Source organism: Rhynchophorus ferrugineus, unplaced genomic scaffold (genome assembly GCF_030347505.1).
Source record: "Rhynchophorus ferrugineus isolate W39M unplaced genomic scaffold, kcgeb_rfMv2 rfM4, whole genome shotgun sequence".
Lineage (NCBI taxonomy): Eukaryota > Metazoa > Arthropoda > Insecta > Coleoptera > Curculionidae > Rhynchophorus > Rhynchophorus ferrugineus.
The window spans coordinates 23246586-23267280 of NW_027472583.1; the positions used below are offsets into that span (position 1 = coordinate 23246586).

The following is a 20695-nucleotide window of genomic DNA, read 5'->3' on the forward strand; positions in this document are numbered from 1 at the left end:
AATTTAATGCATTTTATAATGATACGCCATTCTATTTTGCAGGAACTATGTTAAAATGGATATGTTTGTCTGAGAAACTAGAAATATTTAAGGTTATTATATATAAAGATTTGTTTACTGTATAGAGCTGCGACAGTATTTTATCATTTATGTTAGTAACTAACAATATAATTTTCAAGTATTACAATTTTGTATCAGCATCACAATTTTTATTCGAATATGCTCTAAATATATTTCTATACCCTTAAGGGGTTATTCTTTTACAATATACTCTTGTCGAGTGATGCGGCCTCTCAACAGGCTCGGCCGGAACCCGACAGTTTAAAACCTTTTTCTCAAAAGCACTCTTTTCGAGATGTTTGACATAATATCTCAAGTTTTACTTGAAATTTTGTGTAAGCCTTCTCTATAGATTCTACTATCTTACAAAGAAAAAGTGTAACAAAATTTAAATTTTTAAAAATCCTTTAAAAATGAAAAATTATAGTTTTCTCAAGGAGCTGTAATTTGGCGAAAAATAATTTGTTTGACTTTTTTTACTTCTGTAGAACAACACAACACATCTTTAGATTAAGATTTTTTTTGTTTTAGATCACTAGCAGTCATGTCAACGAGTTCTTTTCAGCGTCCTCCACTCTTCAGCCTGTAACTTTTTGGATTTTTAATTTTTTCTTATATGAATTTCTAATAAATATCTAACAAAAAAAAGATGGTGAAAATACTGATTGTAAACTCAATTCAAAAAGCAATTTCGTAAACTCAAAGAGGGTCAATATGACATCGAAGGCAAATAATTGAAATTAGTACTTTTGAGGTAAGAATTGAAGCACAAGTAGCACTTCTTGATGGAGAAATCAGAAGTTGGGTCGATGCTAGGATCGCCTCAAAATCTTCTGTTGATATGGAATCCGTACGTTGTTTGAAAGATGGGGAAAAGTCTTAATTAACGATGAACAATGCTTTCAATAAAATACATTGTACCAATTTTTTTGAATAGAGCCACAAGTTTGCAAAAGCAATCCTGTTTTTACATTCTGAATTAAATGTGAGAAGATTCAAAACTATTACTACATACGTAGGTACTACCGCGTCAAATTTATGTACAATGTATATTAAATTGCTCTCAACTAAAAATCAAAATATTCAGCACGTATTTAATTTGTTATTTTTTGACCTACTAATTCCACATAATTGCGAATGATTAGTTTAACATAGTCGGTATATCTATAACATTTCATAAACGATCAGCACTACATAAAGGTGGCCATTTATAGCTCTTGTCACGCAAGGCTGAATATGTTAATCTGTGACATAGAATATGTCTTATGGACATTTTATACCCTATTAGTCTTCTTACTTATTTTATGAGAAGAAAATTACTTATTTTATGAGATTTTGAATTGATAGATTTAGCAAATTTAAAAAAATATTTAAATGATATAAAATGGCCATGAAAATATGATAAATAATTTTCATTTAAGATGAGATGAATTTATATGATATTTGTTATATTGATTCTGTTCGACATATGAATAATATCACGATGTGTACTGTAGTATAAAAGATAACTATTTCTATTTTGAGAAGCGATCTTTTTTTGTAACAAAAGAAGACTTGAACGCAAGAAGGGTATACTTTATTACTAATTTCTTTCAGGCGATTCATTTGATTATTGTGAATTTACTTTTACTTTCTTTTATCATTAGCTTGTAGTATATTCAATTTATAGTTTATTCAATGAATATTTGAAAAAAGAAATGATTTCAATGAAGAAATTTCATCTTATATATATAGTTTCGGGAAATAAATAAATATGGCTCTAAAATAAAATTAGATATATTGAGATAATTTTATCTTATGGACAAAATATGAGCTCAAGTATTATTTGTAATTTATTTAAATCCATAATTACAAATTAGTTGGACCATATTATTTTCTTGGACAAATATGTATGATGGAGTTATCAAGGAAAGGAACAAACCTAGCTGACAGTTCAGGGTTATTATAAACAACATTTTATAACATCTAATTAAGTACAATTTTGTTTTCTATTAAAATTCATACTTGACAGAATATTGGAACTCCCTTTATGTGTTTTAGGCGTGATATTCTTAAAATAGTATACGGAAAGTCTTTGAAAAAGTCTCCCACGTACCCTGTAGTAGTTTTAATAGTAAAATTTAGTTCGGTTCGTTTTTTTATTACCAGTTATTTATTGCAAATGAATAGAATCTCATGATTTATTCAAAGTATCAAGTATTAAAAAATAACGGCTATTTTTTTCCATCTGTCTGATAGCATATGGTTATTATGCCGGAAGAATGCTTTATAACTTTTGAAGCTTTATTATATTAGCATATTTTGGCGTCATCTATGATATTTGGTTTTGCATAAAATTAATAACAATCATAAGGAGTCTATTCATAAGGTCTGGTGAATACTGCAAGTAAATTATTATATTCGACCTTAATTGATTTTCAAGCATATATTCATATGTTTAATACTATTCATATAAGTATAGTTACTTAATCGCAAATTTGTATTAAAAAGAATATTAATTTTTTAAAGATCACTTTAAGCTCATCAACTAGAATTTCTAATTGAACTATTCGAACGTCTTGTGTGTATTTTGTTGTCAATTTCGCTATCTTTTGAATACACATACGGCTATAACAAACCAACCTGATAACAAAATTCGAAAACAATAAGATAATACATACTGGCAAAAATCTCTTTTGTTTCAACATTATGTTGTTGACATTATAGGATATGGCGTTTTACTTTAAACAATTAGACTAATTGGGATATATGTCTAATAATTAACGAATTATTTTCATTAATTGTGTTACTATTGCCTAGGTGAGGAATTATTATATTGTCAGCAAGCTAGCAAACAATTATCACATAATGAATTAAAAGACATTGATGCTTACATGTATTTTGATCAGCGATATCAATTGATCAATGTAAATAATGTAACAATGTAGCTCGTATTTTTATATAAAATAATAACATTTAGTGCTAGTGTATCTACTTAGAGTTTACAGAGCTAATGACGGAGCACTCAAAATTTTATTTTCGATATTCATTACTTCTATTACTTAATTTGAAGAACTCGGCTTACGAACCACATCAAATACTTTTAGAAACTCATGATGATGTTGTTGTCAGTTTTGGTTTCAACTGCTTAAAAGCGGTGATTTTAATGGCAATAATAAATAATTGCCTGTATGACGAAACCCCCCGAACAAAACAGAAGGAGAACAAAAGGAGTGAAAATGACCAATTGACTGAAATGCCATAGTGAACCATTTCATGATGAACATAATGAATACTGAATAATGAACGAAAAAACAAGATCAAAATACATGCAGGTGATGATCAACCTAGTAATTAATTGGTGATTTTTTTATAAAGGTGAAAAATAACAGGATTCATGTTTGTTTAACAATAAATGGAAGATAGACTATTATTTTATCTCTAATTGTATTTTAATTATTTGAGATGCTTCGTACGGCTAAATTACCATTTCATTAAGGTATTGTCTAATATTTATTACACTATTTGGAAACCAATTCACTGATATCTAGTTCCGGATCAGGATCATCAGGTGAAAGAACATTATAAAAAAGAGAGGAAGAATGGTAAAAAGTAAAATATCGACAGCGCGTGATAAAATCGCCTTTTTCTAAACATTTCGAACTACCAATTTAATAATCTTGATAAAATCGACCATCCTTAAACGTTTTATTACCTTTTAATTAACAGTTTCCTTGCGTGGTATATAAAATGGATTGTAGCAGCAATTTAAGTGTGTAAAGTGGTGTTATGCAGATGAAATTCTGATTGAATGATTCGCTCGAATTCAACTCGTTCCCACATCAAGATTCATCATGTGACTTATTAAAAAGAGAAAGTATGAAATAAAAAATACAACGGACGTCTAGCAGAACAATTATGCGCAATATATGCCAGGCTTTATTTGGTAAATAATAACATGTTTATTTTATATTTCAGCGCATGCTACTCTTTAAACAGGAAATAAAATCAGGAAAAAATAATTGTAGTTAATTGATATTGGTATTGTTAAAGCGAATAATATTTTAAAATTCTGTTCAATTATTTTTAATTATATTGCATAGTAGCTTTGTTCATCTTCCTCTGAATATTGGTGTAATTACTCAGGGTTATATTTTATATTCCGTATTTGTTTTTTAATTGAGATTGATAATTTTATATTATTTAGTAATTGAAATATCCCATTGTCTTAAAGGTGCGGATTGTGATCTCAAGCCTTGTCATTGAGAACCAACCAAATTCGAAGACAATGAATTGCAAGATTTACAGGATGAAAATTTAGCTCAAGCTCTCAAAGAATTTTTACCCACAGCTTAGGTGCTCATGAATCAAACGTTTCTTAAATACCTAAATACAGTTGTGGTAAAAATACAAAAGGAAGGCGTGGTTTAATTAAAAGATTAATATTAAATAAATATAGTGTAGGGTAAACATATACTATTACGATCAAGAAATGTACAAAGTATATTTATACAATATACAATAAGTCAAAGTTAAAAATTTGTGCAGTACAGTGTAAAAATATTTGACAATTTAGTTGACAAATGATGCGTTAAAAATATCCTAATCGTCCAATGCCTCACAAAACCACAATTTATCGTTAACATACGAATTTTCGATAGTACGGTATGACAGCAGACAGGTGGAAGATAACCGACGTCTTGTAACGCTGACAATGTGCTCAAGTGCGCAATAGTATAGCAGTCTCCAGAAACATCACTTCGGAGACGTGGTTCCCAGTTACATATTTCTTCACGCAGTTTAAGTCGAATTTTGAAAACTGGACAAATTAGAAAATGTTCCCGTACAAAATCCAGTTAGTCTAAAAATTGCTACCGAAGCTACCGAAAGATCCTAATCAAGGAGTTGAATACAGTAATGCAATTCTAAGGCTCTCTGGTGAAATTGAAGAATTTTCGTCTAAATTGATAGTGAGGGATGAAGCCCATTTTCTTTTCTGTGGCCACGTCAATAAATGAAACAGCCAGTTTTGGAGAACACAGAATTGTCAATTAATTCATGAAACATTATTGCATCAACTAAAAACAACTCTATGGTGTGGTATTATAAAGGTGTTGCTGTTGCTGTTACTGCTGAATTGCACCAAGACCTGATTCAAAATTTCCTTGTACCTGAAATGTAATAGCAAGGACTAGAGGACATGGGTTTCAGCAAGAAGGGGCCACAACACACACAGTTCTTTCAAAAATTCAATTATTGAATGAAGTTTTTCTACGACTAAGATCGCGAAGTGGCGATTTAGCATAGCCAGCCAGATCTCCGGATTAAACAGCACCAGACTTTTTCTTATGGGTTTTTTTAAATCACAATTTAGCCACACACACACAAGACCTCACAAGAGCCGAAAGTTGCATAGCGAATCGTTGTCACCATTTAGCCAACACAATTTTTTAATCATTACGAAAAAAATTAATTACCTTTTCTTTGAGTCATGTTATAGGCAATCAAAATGGTAGCGGGTATGGTATCCCACGTTGTATATTAGGGACTGACTTATTCAATAAACCCTGGTCGGCTTCCATACCAAGATTTAGGTAAATATCGACGGAAAAATAAATTACAGTAAGTCGTAGGTAACTGCACAACGATTATAACCTAAAACTGATAATTATTTCTTAACTTAACAGATTGTAAGTATTGCTACCAAAAAAAAATATAAGATTGTGATTATATCTTAGCCATTCTAAGTGACTATATCCATACAGATGTTTAACAGAAATGAACATGCAGAAGCAGATCTTAAAATTGGAATAATTAGTATATGAGACACTTGTTGGACCCATTCTGTTTGAGAGATGCCTGTGTGTGTTTGTTACCCTCATATTGTAAAGTAAGAAGGGAGTATCTATGCTAGACCGTCCTGGCTATCCCTCATTCTTGAAAAACGAGAGACTGGATATTTTGATTAAGAGAACATGGATTTTAATTAAATCAACTGATCCAAGCTTAGCCAATGACTCAATGGAATTAACAATCTGAGCTAAATGTGTCAAAGGTGTAAAAATAATAAACAATAGTAGAACCAAAAGACATGGATATAGAATAGATATGGATGGATCTGATCACATAAAATATGATAATTCCATCTAATAATAAATACGCTATGTTTTAGTACCAGTGATTGTTGATTTGTTTTAGTATAATATTTTATTTTATATAGAAAATTATTTATTCATATTTAATTCATATTTAACAATTAACGTTCAGACAACATTCATTTTATAACTTATTTTTGTATACAAATCATATATATTGTTACAATGAACATTTGGCTTTGTCAAATATATTTTTATTAGTAGCTCAACAACAAATAATGCTTAAGCCCCATGTTAAAAATTGTGGTTTTGTTCGTATACAAATTGGAGGTCATACCTTTTTCATTTTTCTAACAAATTCGATTCACATTCTTCTTCTTCTTCCAATAAAAAAAAAGAATATTATTATTCAACGGACTATTTAAAACAATTTTGGAAGGATATCGAGAGTTACTGAAGCGTACCGTATATTATTCGTAACGCTTTACCGAAATTCAAATGCTGCAACGTAATAAATCATTTCTTTCATTGCTTGTTTCGTTCTGGCCTGTTCACCATCTTCTTAGAAAGTAATGGTGTTTTATTTATTATTTATAGCATTGTAACATTTAGTAAATATTGGTTGTTTTTCTGTGTTACTTCCTATATAACAAAATTAATTACATTTATATGTCTAACGTAGCTTCGGGAAAGAGCGCGTGAAAATTGGCGAAATTAGTCTAAAACTTAATCAAGAATAGTCTAGCATTAAATGATATCATTATTACCGTTATATGAATCATATTTCGGTATTTAATACCGGCCATTTATTCGCTACAGTTGAAATTCGTGTTTTTCGTTTTTTAGACGTGAAACTCAACGCTATTTGAATGTGCCTCTGTCTATGTGAAAGTTTTTTCGAAAGCAATTTTGGGTTTTTCGATAAACTATTTTATATTGTTTTATTGTATTGCTTTAGATTATCTAAATTAAGTACTATGTCTTGTTGGTTAAAGATATTTATAGCCTAGAGTAACTGGCACGTTTAAATGAACAAGTTTAGCAATAAAGAATCTTTTTTAGCCTAAATGAATATAGTAGACGTTTGATGTCTAATATTTATAAAAACGTGTATTCGTCACTGAAAGACAAACTCAAGTCCTCTTGAATTTAATTATTTTTATTATATAGTATTTTATTAACGAGCTATTTTGATATCTGCCATGAAATTTTCGATATTTTTACTTGGCGATTGGTAGTAAATCTACCGACTGGCCAGTGATCAACTAAGAAACTATTCCAGATGTCATCCTTACTGGCATAATTGGGAACGTTATTTTGCTTATAGAAGATTGAGGATTTTATTTCGTTGGCTAGAGAAATTTATAGATCATCCTGTCGCTTTAAACTCTGGGTCTTATACCAAGAGGGTACACTCCTTAACAAGTCCATAACAACACGGCTGAGTGGTCTGAAAGTTGCTGATTATATACTGAAGAAAGGGAAGACCCATTCTCCATAAGTAATTATAAGTACAATGTACTACTTATACAGATTTGGATTATAATTTGAGTTTTTAATATATACAAAAAATCAAAAGGCAAAAAATAGGATTTATTTTTAACATTTAACATAACTAACATTTCTTACTTCTTCGAGTTACGAATATCTTTACTGATAAGAAACTACTGATATGTATGTTTTTAATGTATCTTTTTATGTATCATTAAAACATTACTAAAGATTACACTTGAGATTCATACCATTAGGTTAGAATACCCCGAAAAAGTTAGTTTCCAGTTATTGTTTTATATGATTAAAAAAAGTATTTGGGTTTTTATAAATACCCACGGTCAGTACTATCTTAACAGAACGTTTATAGGAAATACTACTTGCTCTCTAATTATAAAGTCGTAAATGTATACCAATAAGAGCGACATGGTTATTAGTTTTCATGATCTATCACGAAATTGGTATCAAACTGGTAATCTGCAAGCGCTTGGTGTACCTGTTTATAATAAGAGATTTTACTGAAGTTCTATAATTATGGAATCGCTTATTACAAACCTAATTTGGCAATCGAATATTTGCGATTTAACATTATTGGTCTGTTCAATTTATATAGTAATTTATGTTTGATATAGTGATTTAAGGTTGATTATGATGGATGTTTGAAATAATGCATGTAGAATATTTTGTATGTTGTCTAGAAATTTTGAACTGATATTCAATATTTCTAATTCAAGTCAAAACTTGCTTTATCGGAACATTACTTTAATTCTAATTATTATAGTAATTAAATAATATTGAAAGCATTAGTTTTCTGCTTTAACTAAAGGAATATAGGTGTAGGTATCTCACATCGAATGATTGTAGAAGTTTATTGAATCAATATTGCAACTATGTTGTGGTGAGTTGCCGCTACTGTCTGACGATTTCTGTAGGAGCGATCGGTGTTTGCTACAGTTAATTCGGTTGAAATATATATGATTATAAACATGACAGGAATACGATGAAATATATGATAACGCACAGTCTGATGTCGTAAAAATCGCAAAGATCGCGCTGATAAATCAACTGTTTTTAGGATTTTATCTGCGAACCTTTAACCCGATATAACAAATGTCGGTCACAAGTTACAAAAGATGTGAAAGATACAGAATACAGTTTTTTTTGTTGTGACCTAAAACCAGGCGGTGAAATGCATGACGTCTACCTGGTCGAGGAGACTTACCCTGGAGTGACAAGTTGGACGGGTTATATGGCACTGCATCTGGGCTTACTAATACACTAAACCGAAACCGCCTCACCATTGACCCCCACCACTGCTAAATTTGGCTGATCGGGAAGCCATTAATGGGCACGAGGACCCGGCGATTTTACTGATTCGCGAACGTGAGTAACACACGTCTGTATTCTATCATATGGGGGCAAAAGGTATGACTGCAGCGATCACCAGCTCGTTGTTGATTGTTTTAGTTGAATGATTGAGATATGAAGTGCTTGATTTTAGGAGAGTCAGTTTCCCTATGAATTTCATTATTTCTGACAAACTATGGAGCGTTTAAGATTCTCTCGAGGATCTTATTTTGGAAAACTTGAAGCCGTTTGACCTGGTTGGTTGTAACAAACTTGAAGTAGACATTAGGTCCGTAGAAGAGTGCGGACCAAATTAACATCTTGTAAAATAAGCATTTGATGGAGATGGGATGTTTGCTAAAAGGGCAGATCAGAAAAGATAGCAGGTTTGCTATCCCCGAACGTTTCTGGATTGCTTTCTGGATTTGGGAATGCCAACCGAACCGTCGGTCGATGTGGGGAACTAGGTACGTGACGTTATCCATCCATGGAATTGTTGCGATGTCGATCTTAAGTTGCGAGACGTGCAGTGCGTATTGCTTCTTATGGAAAATGATGGTCTCGGTTTTCAGGGGGTTGATTTGCAACCTCCGAACATACAGAATACAGTATTGCCGCTCGAATGAATTTGATATTCTGTCGTATTCAGCGTACTTAGCTGATATAGTGCCTTTTGATTACCATTTGTTTACATTTCATGGCTAGTACATAGTATATTGTACCAATTTTTCACGGTACAGTAAAAAAATGAATACACGCAAGCAGCTAGAATACCAAAAGTTATTTGTTCCATATTTTGAAGAACCTACTAAAAATTTAACTTCTTGTGATTCTCGGAAAGCAATTTAATTTGAGCCTGAATTAATTGATTAACGTTAACTAGTATTAGTTACAGATTACATGCATGAGATAATTTGATTAACACACGTTGCTTTATTCACCATTAGTCGTAAACAATTAAAGTTTATTCACTTATTTCCATATTAAGCAAAAAAGTCAAAGAAGTCAAAGAATTTTATGGTATTTTAATTAATTTATTCGCAAGTTGATATTTATTAATTTATGTAAGATACTGGAATAAATTATTAGTGATGATGAACGCCTATGGTTTAATATCAGATCTTAAAATATTTTCTTTAATTTTTTCTTATTGTTCGTTTCTTCGCGGGTGTCCCTGGTGGAAGTATTCCTACCAATTATATATAATAGTTACCTTATATAAAAAAAAATCGTTTGAGCATCTATAAATAAGGAGAATATGGAGGTTGTCTTTTATATGTCAGGATTGTGCTAAACTAGTATTTATATTAGGATACTGACGTTAGGTTAACATTTTAAGAGTAAACATATTTGCGTTCTTGGTATTTTTATAGTATTTTGAAAAAAAAATCATGAATTTTGAAATAAAATATAATTAAATTGTTGAAATTTTTTGTGAAACAGCAATCTATCCATGAACTTTGATTTTTGGTGATATACCGTCTCTGACAATGGTTTATCGATTTTTTTTCAGTTTGAATAGAGGCTGTAGATTGCGTCAATTAAAAAAAAATGCAATTTACAAATATTTTACATATAAAGTGCAATGTCATTTCTGATACATCAGCATATCTTTAATATTTCCTGAATATTTGGCAATTATATTATAGGGGTTATACTTATTTGATATGTTGTTCATTTTTTGGTCAAATTCATTCCGATGTATCTTTAAATTCATAACAGGTAATATCGAGGGATGGATATAATGCCGAACTTTTCTAAGAATTATTTATTGGGATCAACTGTTAAACATTAAAAAAAAATGTGTAAAAAAATGAAGAATCGTCCTCGTAACGTAAAAAAATAATACAAAAGACTTGGGAACTTACTTAAAAACTGATTGGTAAGCATTTCGACGAACTTACGTTGCAATAAGCATTGGAGCTATTTTTTAGAAAAATACGAAATGGTGCTTATGCGACTTTATATAATAATTTTTTTTAAATATATTTAGTCTCCTTTTACCAACTAGGGGTTTATCTGGAATCCGAACCACGGTCTTTAGCATTAAGACTACCGACTGGCGAGTAACCAACTTTAGAAATCTTCCCAGAAGACATCCAGTCTTACCCAGCCTGGTTACTGGCGTGACTGGGATCATTTTCCTTGTTGGATTTTACAGTATTGCCTAGGACAATCACAAATTTTAAATAATCACAAATATAAATTTACGTCCATGCCCCAGCAGGATTTGAAGCCGCAGCTATCGCAACAGTAGGAGGACCGTCCTATCACCTTTACCACTGCCGGCTATATTAATATTTGGGTAGGACACGTAAAAATAGTTTTCGGAATATATAGTTAGGCAACTTTGCACTAGTTTAGAACATATTTCAACGAAACCATAGTTGAGAATAGCAAATGGCATGTAAATATTGGCGAAATTTGTAATAGGTGGGAACCATAATATTGGCGGATGGCGGAATATCATTATATAGTGTTATAAATATATATTTTCGTATATAAAATTAAATTAGTTGGATTGTTAGCCATGTTAATATAAATAAAATTGTTGTGAAAATATTAAAAATAATGTTTAAGAATTTTTTTTATATTTTCGCTGTTATTTATTTTGTTGTTAATAAATTGCATAAATTATTACACAGCTGTTTTGAACAAATTAAAAATATCTGCTGAAATGTATGTTAATGGTTTTTAATATCTGATAACGTAACTTATTTATTGGTGTAACTGATTGCTTGTATTTAATTATTCTTTATTAAAATGCTTGGTAAATTTACATATTGCTACAATATATTTGTCGCTCATATTAGCTAATCATTACTAACTTGCTTATTATGTATGGTGTCGTTATATTGATATATTAACAGAATTTTAAAGACAACATTATCAATAACTACATTATCTTTTTTTCTTTAAAACGACGCTATTAGGGGAAGCTTCGATAAAATATTATTATTAATGTATGAATATTGTTATATAGTTTAATTAACCAATAGACGCACATAAAACATAATTTTCGGGGATTTTTAATATAGAAAATTTTCAGAGGCTTACGGAGAACACATTCAATCAATAAAAACATAGTGTGGTGTGGAAGAAGCTGATTAGCTGTCTGGAGAGACTTACGACGATATATACTACCATCAAACTGAATAAATTGACTATGGGAGATGGAGATCTAATTTTAATTGGTGCTGTAACATTAAATTTGAGTCTAATATTGAAAGAAAATGTGTCATTATATAAGCAAAATGTGATACTCCGCCATATTATTGAAACTTTTCACTTATGATTACTGATTACTGGGCGAACTGAAAAGATTATCATTTTTCATCATCAGCTTTTGATATTTCACTTTACGTAGAATTAAATAAGGTCCATAATAATTAGAAAAAATAGAGATTAGATCATGTTTTATTTTCCGTATCTTTGTCTCTTATAGAAAATATATTAAAACAATTGTTAAAGTTTTACGCATTTTTAATATATTTTGTTATCTTCAGAATTCAGAGAGAAAACTGTTAAGTATCAGCGCCCTAACATTAATGATATAATGTGAAAATTATCTTTGAATTGAGTACTACGTAGTATATATACACAATGTCTGTGAAATTGTTGTGAAATGATTCGTTCCGACATAAATAAAATAATCATCAAATTTTATAGGCCAGGTGACACGCGGTGTTTTTTATGATAAGATTTTTTCATATCCTGTTTTAATTAAATATAGTACACAATGGCGGTTAAATTTCACTATTGCCTGTATTGTTTTTATGAATTGGTCTGTGGTTGAACATTATTTTTAGCGAAAAATCGTGTTTAGTCTTTGGAAAGTAATTTCGTTCTTATAAGTCGTTAAACAATTGTATAACAACATAAAATTGTAAAATTACCAGTAGCTAATATATTATATAAAATTGCTCTTAATTAATTTATACATGTTAATTTATAAGTAAATTGGGCTTGAAGGGTTTTATCTTAATTATAAATATTTTGGGTTGTTTGCGAAATTGGATTTTTGATGTGAGAATTTCAAAGAAAGGGTCACAGAAATCATTCAGTATTTACTATCTTAATTGACTGATTGAACTGGCAGTGTACTATTCTACATTGTGAACAATATTAGTTAATTATTTTAAACTAAATATTACAATCTTGATTAAATTTTGTTTTAAGTAAGATTTTGTAATACCTAATGTTATTATAAATACGCCATAATTAGATTCACTTAAAAATAGTTGTGTTCAGATATTGTATAAATATTTTGATAATAGACCTAGAAAAAGTAGAAAGCATTAAAAGATTTCAGCAATTACAAGCACAATTTTTATGAACCAAAAAAAGTAAAAGGTTGGTCCAAATTTATTGTTCTTCAAAGTTCAAAACGTTTAAATAGTTTTACAGCTACATAGCTTCTGATAGTTTGATTTCTTTGTATTATATTAATAAGAAGTTTCTTTGGCAATACTAACAAAATAAAAGGCGAAAATCGTAATTAAAGTAACTAAAAGTGAAACGATTAATACGATTTTTACATATTTATTTATAAATCATGCTCAACTAGTGTTGCTATCAGATAACAATTTTGTTAGACAACTATCAAGTTTGTTGAATTTGGTCAAGGTCGGTGAAAATTAAAATGTCGATGTTTATGGAAAATATTCTTAAAAAGCACTAAAGCAAACTTAAAAAAAGGAAATTATAGAAGAAGGAAAGCCCTGTCGAATCTTCACTGTATATATGTATCTATATGGACTTTAGTTGTGCTAAACTTTTGAATTTTTTAGTGAGTGAATCTCTTACTGTTTAGTTTGAGCTTCGAGTTATGGTCTTCTCTGCTGGATTGTCTTGTCGCCTTGACTTCCGGACTATTGTCACTAAATTAATAATGCAAAATTTAAGCTTGTTAAATACAGTGCTTTATATTGATAAATGTTACTACAAGAATTCAGAAATAAAGGCATAACGTTATAATAAGTTTTTTACGACATTGTTTTTAACATTTCGACTTTTTTTCCTATAATATATAATACTTCTAAAAAACTAAAAATAAAAGGCATAGGAGAAATTAATTTAACATAAATAACATCCTCTACATAAAATAACAGTCAGTTACGTATTCAACGATTTAAGAAACAAAAAACGTACTGGCGAACCAAAAAATTAGGAACACAATGAATTTCAAAATATCTTTAATAAAAAGAACTCACACAGCTGAGCAAGGAAGCTTTCGTGGAAGGAATATGGCTACCACACGAAATGATTGAAAATTGCATTTCGAACAGTTTGAACATTTCAGCGATTTCATTCAGCTTGCGAGATAAAAAGAAGAGCTTCCTTTGTCTTATTACGGTTTGTGATGAATTTTTTTTTGAGATATATTTTAAAGTCTCCTTTTACCAATTATGGGTTTATCTGGACTGGGCCTAAGGTTTAACATGGGCTCCGAACGACGGTCCTCAGCATTAAGCCTACCAACTAGCGAGTGACCAACTTTAGAAATCATCGCAGAAGACATCCGGTCTTACCCAGCCTGGTTACTGGCGTGACTGGGATCATTTTCCTTGTTGGATTTTACACTCTTGCCTAGAATATTCACAAATTTTAAACAATCACAAAAATAAATTTACGACCATGCCCCAGCAGGATTCGAACCCGCGGCTATCGCAACAGTAGGAGGACCGTCCCATCCCGTTTATCACTGCGCCACTAAGCCGGCGTGATGAAAATTGAATTTACTACGACATCTCCGAGATCAATAAGTAATGAGTTAGCACAGAAGAGCTATCCACGTCGATACCCAAACGGAATATTCATGGCGATAAAATCCTGCTCTATATCTAAATATGGTGGGATCAATCAGCTGTAGACTATTATGAGCTACTAGCTGGTACTCCAGATGTCTGTCGACGTAAATTTAATGAGTTGGTCTATGTATTATTGCAAAAAAGATCATCAAAATATATCAAGAAATGATAAATTTTCTTGTATGATTACGTTCGAGTTGTAAGATCTCAAGAAAAAAAGAAGAATGCTATATTAATACACTACAAAAGGAAAAAGGATACATTGTGTAAGCTCGAATGGGAAGTTTTGTAGACCCAGCATTCTCTCCAGATATAGGGCCTTCTCATTACCACTTGTTCAATGGCTAGGCTAGCATATTCTTTCGAAATTCCAAAGAAATGCCAAAATGGATCGATAATTGGATAGCTGCCAAATCAGCATAATTCTTTCAATACGATATCGCTATATTGCTAGAAAGATGGGAATCATATTTTGATTAATATATATTGTACCAATTTTTTTTAATAAATACCTTTTTATAGCGAAAATGTGATCAGAATATATGCAAGCACCAAATATACGTACCAACTTATAATATATGCTTTGATTAAAAAAACTTGGCATATAGGAGCTAAATTCTATTAATACTTTCTACTTTAAAAGTTATTGGCAATTTCTTTGTGCATTATTAATAATTCGGGTACAGTATTCAGTTTTTCAACGTAAACGTTAACAACGTTATAATAAAGGCGATTTAATTATGTTAACTAAACAATATTACAATGTGGTAAGTGTCCTGTTTTTTTTATTAGATTGTTCACTAGATATATATCCTTCGGTATACGATCTGATATAATCACGGGGCCGTTCTGAACTCCGAGAAAGGACCAATAAATTCAGTATTTTGTAACGCCATTAAGTCGAATAAGAACGATTGTTATTAGGCAAGTAACATTGGCCAGCGACCACTTTGATTGTACGTTTTAAAATGTTATTTACCGGGATCTGGACTTGGGCAATTGGCGCTGTTGCGTGATTCTCTTAAATTAGATGCAGTTGTGGTGTGAAATTTTTCGTTATGGGGAAATTTCATTTTACCAGGATGAAATACATACATACGCATGGGAATAGCGAAAAAAACACAAAGGTTCTTGTAAGAATAATTAAAAAAAATCAAACCGCGTCGTGTACTAGTGGTGTCGTTCTTATTTTTTTTGCGAAAAAATATATTTCTCAGTGAATTATTGCATAATCCTGTTGTGTATTGTTGGAGAAAGGCGTGCATCCGTTTGCATTGCTAATGAACTTGCTATACGAATGATACAAACAAATTTACTAAAGATACCGTTGTAATGAGACGGAATCCGATTACATCCTACACAAGTTTGCTTTTACTTATGCTATATATAGTGATTTAGGAGAAATGTTGATGTTTATTAATAACCGAACAATAATTTATTTTACAGTAATTATAATTTTCCCAGGATTTAAAAGGATATCCTTAATAGTGTGTTTGAATCTAATTTAATAAACTGACACAAATGACTGCAATAATCTTAATTTGATCTTTATTAAATCTTAAATTATTTTCCTATGTCTTCAGGATGAATTCTTCACCCACGGATTTTTTAATTAGGGATAGGCAATTCTAAATTAATCTGTCATATTTTTGTTTTAGATTGAAATAGTATTTGATTGCTTTACACTAAATAGTATTCTTCTATAAGTCTGTCATTTGTATAGTTTGTGAATATCTCTTACAGCTTATATTTCATTGATACGAAGTATTTTTCTTGCTATTTCTCCATATTGGTTTAAAATATTTATAGAAACTAAAACACATTAAATATTAATGAATGAGATTTAAATATTTAATAAAAAGTTGCTCGATGTAACAATTTACTGATTTGTTCAATAAATATGAGCAATACATCCAATTTGTCAATAACATGATTTTTGATGCCCTTTAGAATTTTATCCTTCCAAATTTTATGACTAAATTAAATTAAATTAAATTTAAAATTTTAAAAATATTTAAAGAAAGTTGTGTGCACAAGAGGCGACGCATTCCTTAAACATGCAAAAAGCACAATCGAGTGCATCATGCTTAAAAAGGCTTTGTGCTTAGTGGATATGTATAGGATTTCATGATGACCACCATGATTACTATAAAGTATTTTTCCAAAGTAAAATTATGTTTTTATATTGTGAAACATTGGATCCCAAATTATTATTGTAACTTCTTGAACCAATTAGAAGCGAATTTCGAGAAGGAAAAAGGTTTATAGAAGAAAACATTTCCTATAATTCTTATTTCCCTATTATTCTGTATTTTCTATGTAATTTTGTAAAATTGTTACAAAATCATAAAAATGTAAAAACATATTATAAGCATTTCGATTAAATTAAAATAATTTATTACGATATGATCGAATAAATAATTGCGATCATAATAATGATAACAAATATTGATATTTGTACTATTATAAATGCTACTTCATTAAATACTAAAGTTAAAAATTTTGTTAATTTCAAAATAAATAATTAAGTAATAAATAGGAAAAAATAAATATATACAACAATTAGTTATTAAATTATTAAGTATTCACTAAACAATTCTGCTTTCGATGATAATTGGTTACACTGTAAAATAGAAACCACCATGCCTTCATGTAGATATCTAAATGTTATTAAATTAAAAGGAATTATCGCACAATTTATATATAATAGGATAAAAAATGTAGAAAGCAAAGCGGATGTTGTGTGCTCTCACATTTTTGGTTTCTTCTAAAATATAGCAAAAACCTATTTTGAAATTTGTGTCAATGAAAAAGCAAAGCAAACAAATAAAATGTGGTTTTCTAGTTTTCTTGTAGATTTTTTTTGCAATAAATATTATATAAGTAGGACAAAAAGTTAAAAACAAATACTGTTTTTAACTAGGGTGATGGTTGAAATTAAACAGTAACAGTTTTCTTAGGTTTGTTGTTTATCTTTGAACCATATAGAGAAAAAATGTATATTAAATTATATAATTTGTTTCCTTGTAGAATTTGTTTGCAATAGATAATATAATAAATAGAACAAAAATAATGCTTTTAATTAGGCTGGTGATTGAAGTTAAATAGTAACAATTTTCTTAGATTTGCTATTTATCTCAGTGCCATATACGGATATAGATTTTATATTTAATGAATTGTTTTGCATTGATTTTATTTCCTTAAAAATTTAAATTAAATTTGATCGTTGCAAAAATAGATAATTCAGTTGTTACACACAATCAAATTTCGTATTATTTAATATATTTTCAAAACAACACTTTGAAATATAAAATTTTAGAATAACGAAATTATTATTTATGGGAGATAGTGGCAACTTAAATAGTTAATTATTATGTTATGTTGTTATAATGGTTTGTCTTAACACACTGACATATTAAGAAAAATACCAAACAGACAAAATGTAAGATGATTAACATACTATTAATTATTTTAACTAAAATGTGACGATTCTATCTGTATTCATATCTGTTTATATCAAATTATGCATAATAAAATCATAATGTTTTATTCTAATTTATTGTTTTGTTTACTCCTCTAATAGATTTGGTGATATCTAATAACAACACATTATATACATTAAAAACTCAAGGAAGTAAGAAGAATATGAAGAGGGAACAAATTTAAATTGTGTTGCAGATTTCGGTTTTTTACTAGAATTAATAAAAGTATTTATATTTTTTTCCTGCAATTTTATACTAAAAATGTATTGTGTAGTTTCTTTTATTTTTATCTATATTTTCTTTTTATTTTTATTAAAATATTTTTTATTTAATTATTATATAGATTAGTGGTATTATTAAATATATTCTGCTCTATGTTATTCCATTGTGATTTATTCACTTATACACTTAAATTTCTACGTATATTTGGAGCAAATTTTAAAGTGTTAAAAATAAAATAAAAACATAATGTATTGTTGAAAAAAACTTACCTTTATAAAAATATCTTCCTGAATAAACAGTATCGTACACAACAGTTTAAAAAAAACGAACCAAAAATATAATCCCCTTGTGGCACACGAAGCAGTACCTAAAGTATCCGATCAGGATCTAACCAATGACACACGAAATATGACACTAAGAACCCAGACAACCGCCAACCCTATCTTAAATAAATTCGCAAGAACAAGTGAAAGTACCACCGCACCGCCTCAGCTTCAGATATGCTCGATATATGCGTTCCTGCGGCTATTGATAAACAGGGGTCAAGCAAACGGGCAGTAACGACCCGAAAACCTGCTCCAGTACCGCTTTTGGTTTCCTACTGGCTGTTTTTTTTCTGGCGCGGTCCACCGGTACTGCCGGATTTTGACTGCATGGATGCGATCGAGCCGAATGCCGATTGTTTCTGCATGGCCAGCTTCGATTTGCCAGCGTGCGGTCCGCCGTTCTTTGCTTGGATTTGCAGTTTTTTTTTATTGAGACGAATGTACTGGTTTGGAAACAGCTGAGCTAATAAAGGAAAGATGTTGCGTATTAGATCAACTCATAATGAAGCTTGAAGAAGAAAATCATTTTAGATATTCAAGGTGTATTAAATTAGAGCTCTTGAGAAATCCAAGAGGTTAATTAAAATATGATTGTGTCGTGAGGAATAAGGAGCAAGGTTACCTTTCGGTGAATTTCAGAGCAAGCCATAAATAGTCATCTTAGTGGATATGATTAAACAATTTTTTAATAGGGTAATATTCATACATAACAGGTGAATTGAAAAGTATCCGGCCTACCATAGTAAAATATATTTTTTGGCAAAATTTTTTTTTTTATTCAACATAATTCCCTTCAAGGGCGATACACTGATTATAGTAACCCTCCAACTTTTCGATATCATTTTTGTAATACGATTTTGGTTTTTCTTCAAATAGGCCTCAATTTCGGCGATCACCTCTTCTTTCAATGAAAATTTCTTCCCAGTGAGCATTCTTTTGAGATCTGTAAACAGGAAATAATAGCTGGGGGGCAGATTTGGAGAATACGGTGTTATGGAGCGGGTTCATCATGTGCAGCCCACTCGGGTGACTGTCGATTGATCTTCGAAGTGAAATGATGGAGCTATGTTTCATCCATTGTTACATATCGAAGTAAAAACTCGGGTTTATTACTCTTGATCATCTTCAAACACTGCTCCGAATTATCAATTCGTCGTTGTTTTGGTCAAAAGTGAGCTCGCGCGGCATCCACTTTGCACAGAGCTTTCTCATACCCAAATATTCGTCAATGATATAATGTACACGTTCAGATGATATCGTTAGAGTATCTGCTATTTCATTCAATTTAAATTTCAATTTATGGTCATTCAAAATTATTTTGTGGATATTTTTAATGTTTTCGTCGGTAACAAGCTCTTTTGAGCGTCCACTGCGTTCATCGTCTTCGGTGCTCATTTCCCCACGTGTCGTAAACTTAGCATACTAATCCTTGATGGTTCATTTTCCTGGGACAGTGTCCAGAAATTCGGCATCAAGCCAAGTTTTTGCTTCAACTGTATTTTTTCCAAATATTTTATCAACACGCCAAATTCCTTTTTAGCCATATTATTCACAATAACAAAGTTGCTTCTGTCAAAATGGTATAATTTACTAGCTAATGATCCGACAACTGTCAAATTTGTACACGCATCATTTGAAGGGCTAACTAAAAAATATATGGATTTATTTCTAATAGCGCCATCTATGTGTCAGACCCGGGATTTTTTAATTGACCTGTTAATTAGTTATTGGTTTGGTTAGCACTTCTGGATATGTTAAGGTTATAACAAATGGAAGTTAACAAGTCGCCTCTTATTTCCGTTAAATAAAATAATATTTTTAAGCATGTTAATAGTTTTTTTTTGTTTAAATTCCCTTTCATATGTGATAACCGGCGCAGTTGG

The 20695-nt window shown here is 30.4% G+C and overlaps 1 protein-coding gene across 2 annotated transcripts in view; it reads right to left on the reverse strand.

The window, feature by feature from the left end:
* The window catches only part of LOC143195607 (peroxidase), a 104519-nt gene that overhangs the window by 41013 nt on the left and 42811 nt on the right, over positions 1 to 20695 (reverse strand). The window contains exon 1 of one of the 2 annotated variants that reach the window (XM_076402875.1): positions 18756 to 19173. The exons of the other annotated variant lie outside the window; for it this stretch is intronic. The gene's annotated coding sequence lies outside the window, so the exon portion shown is untranslated. Of the gene's footprint in view, positions 1 to 18755; positions 19174 to 20695 lie in introns of those variants that run through there. 2 annotated transcript variants of the gene reach the window in all.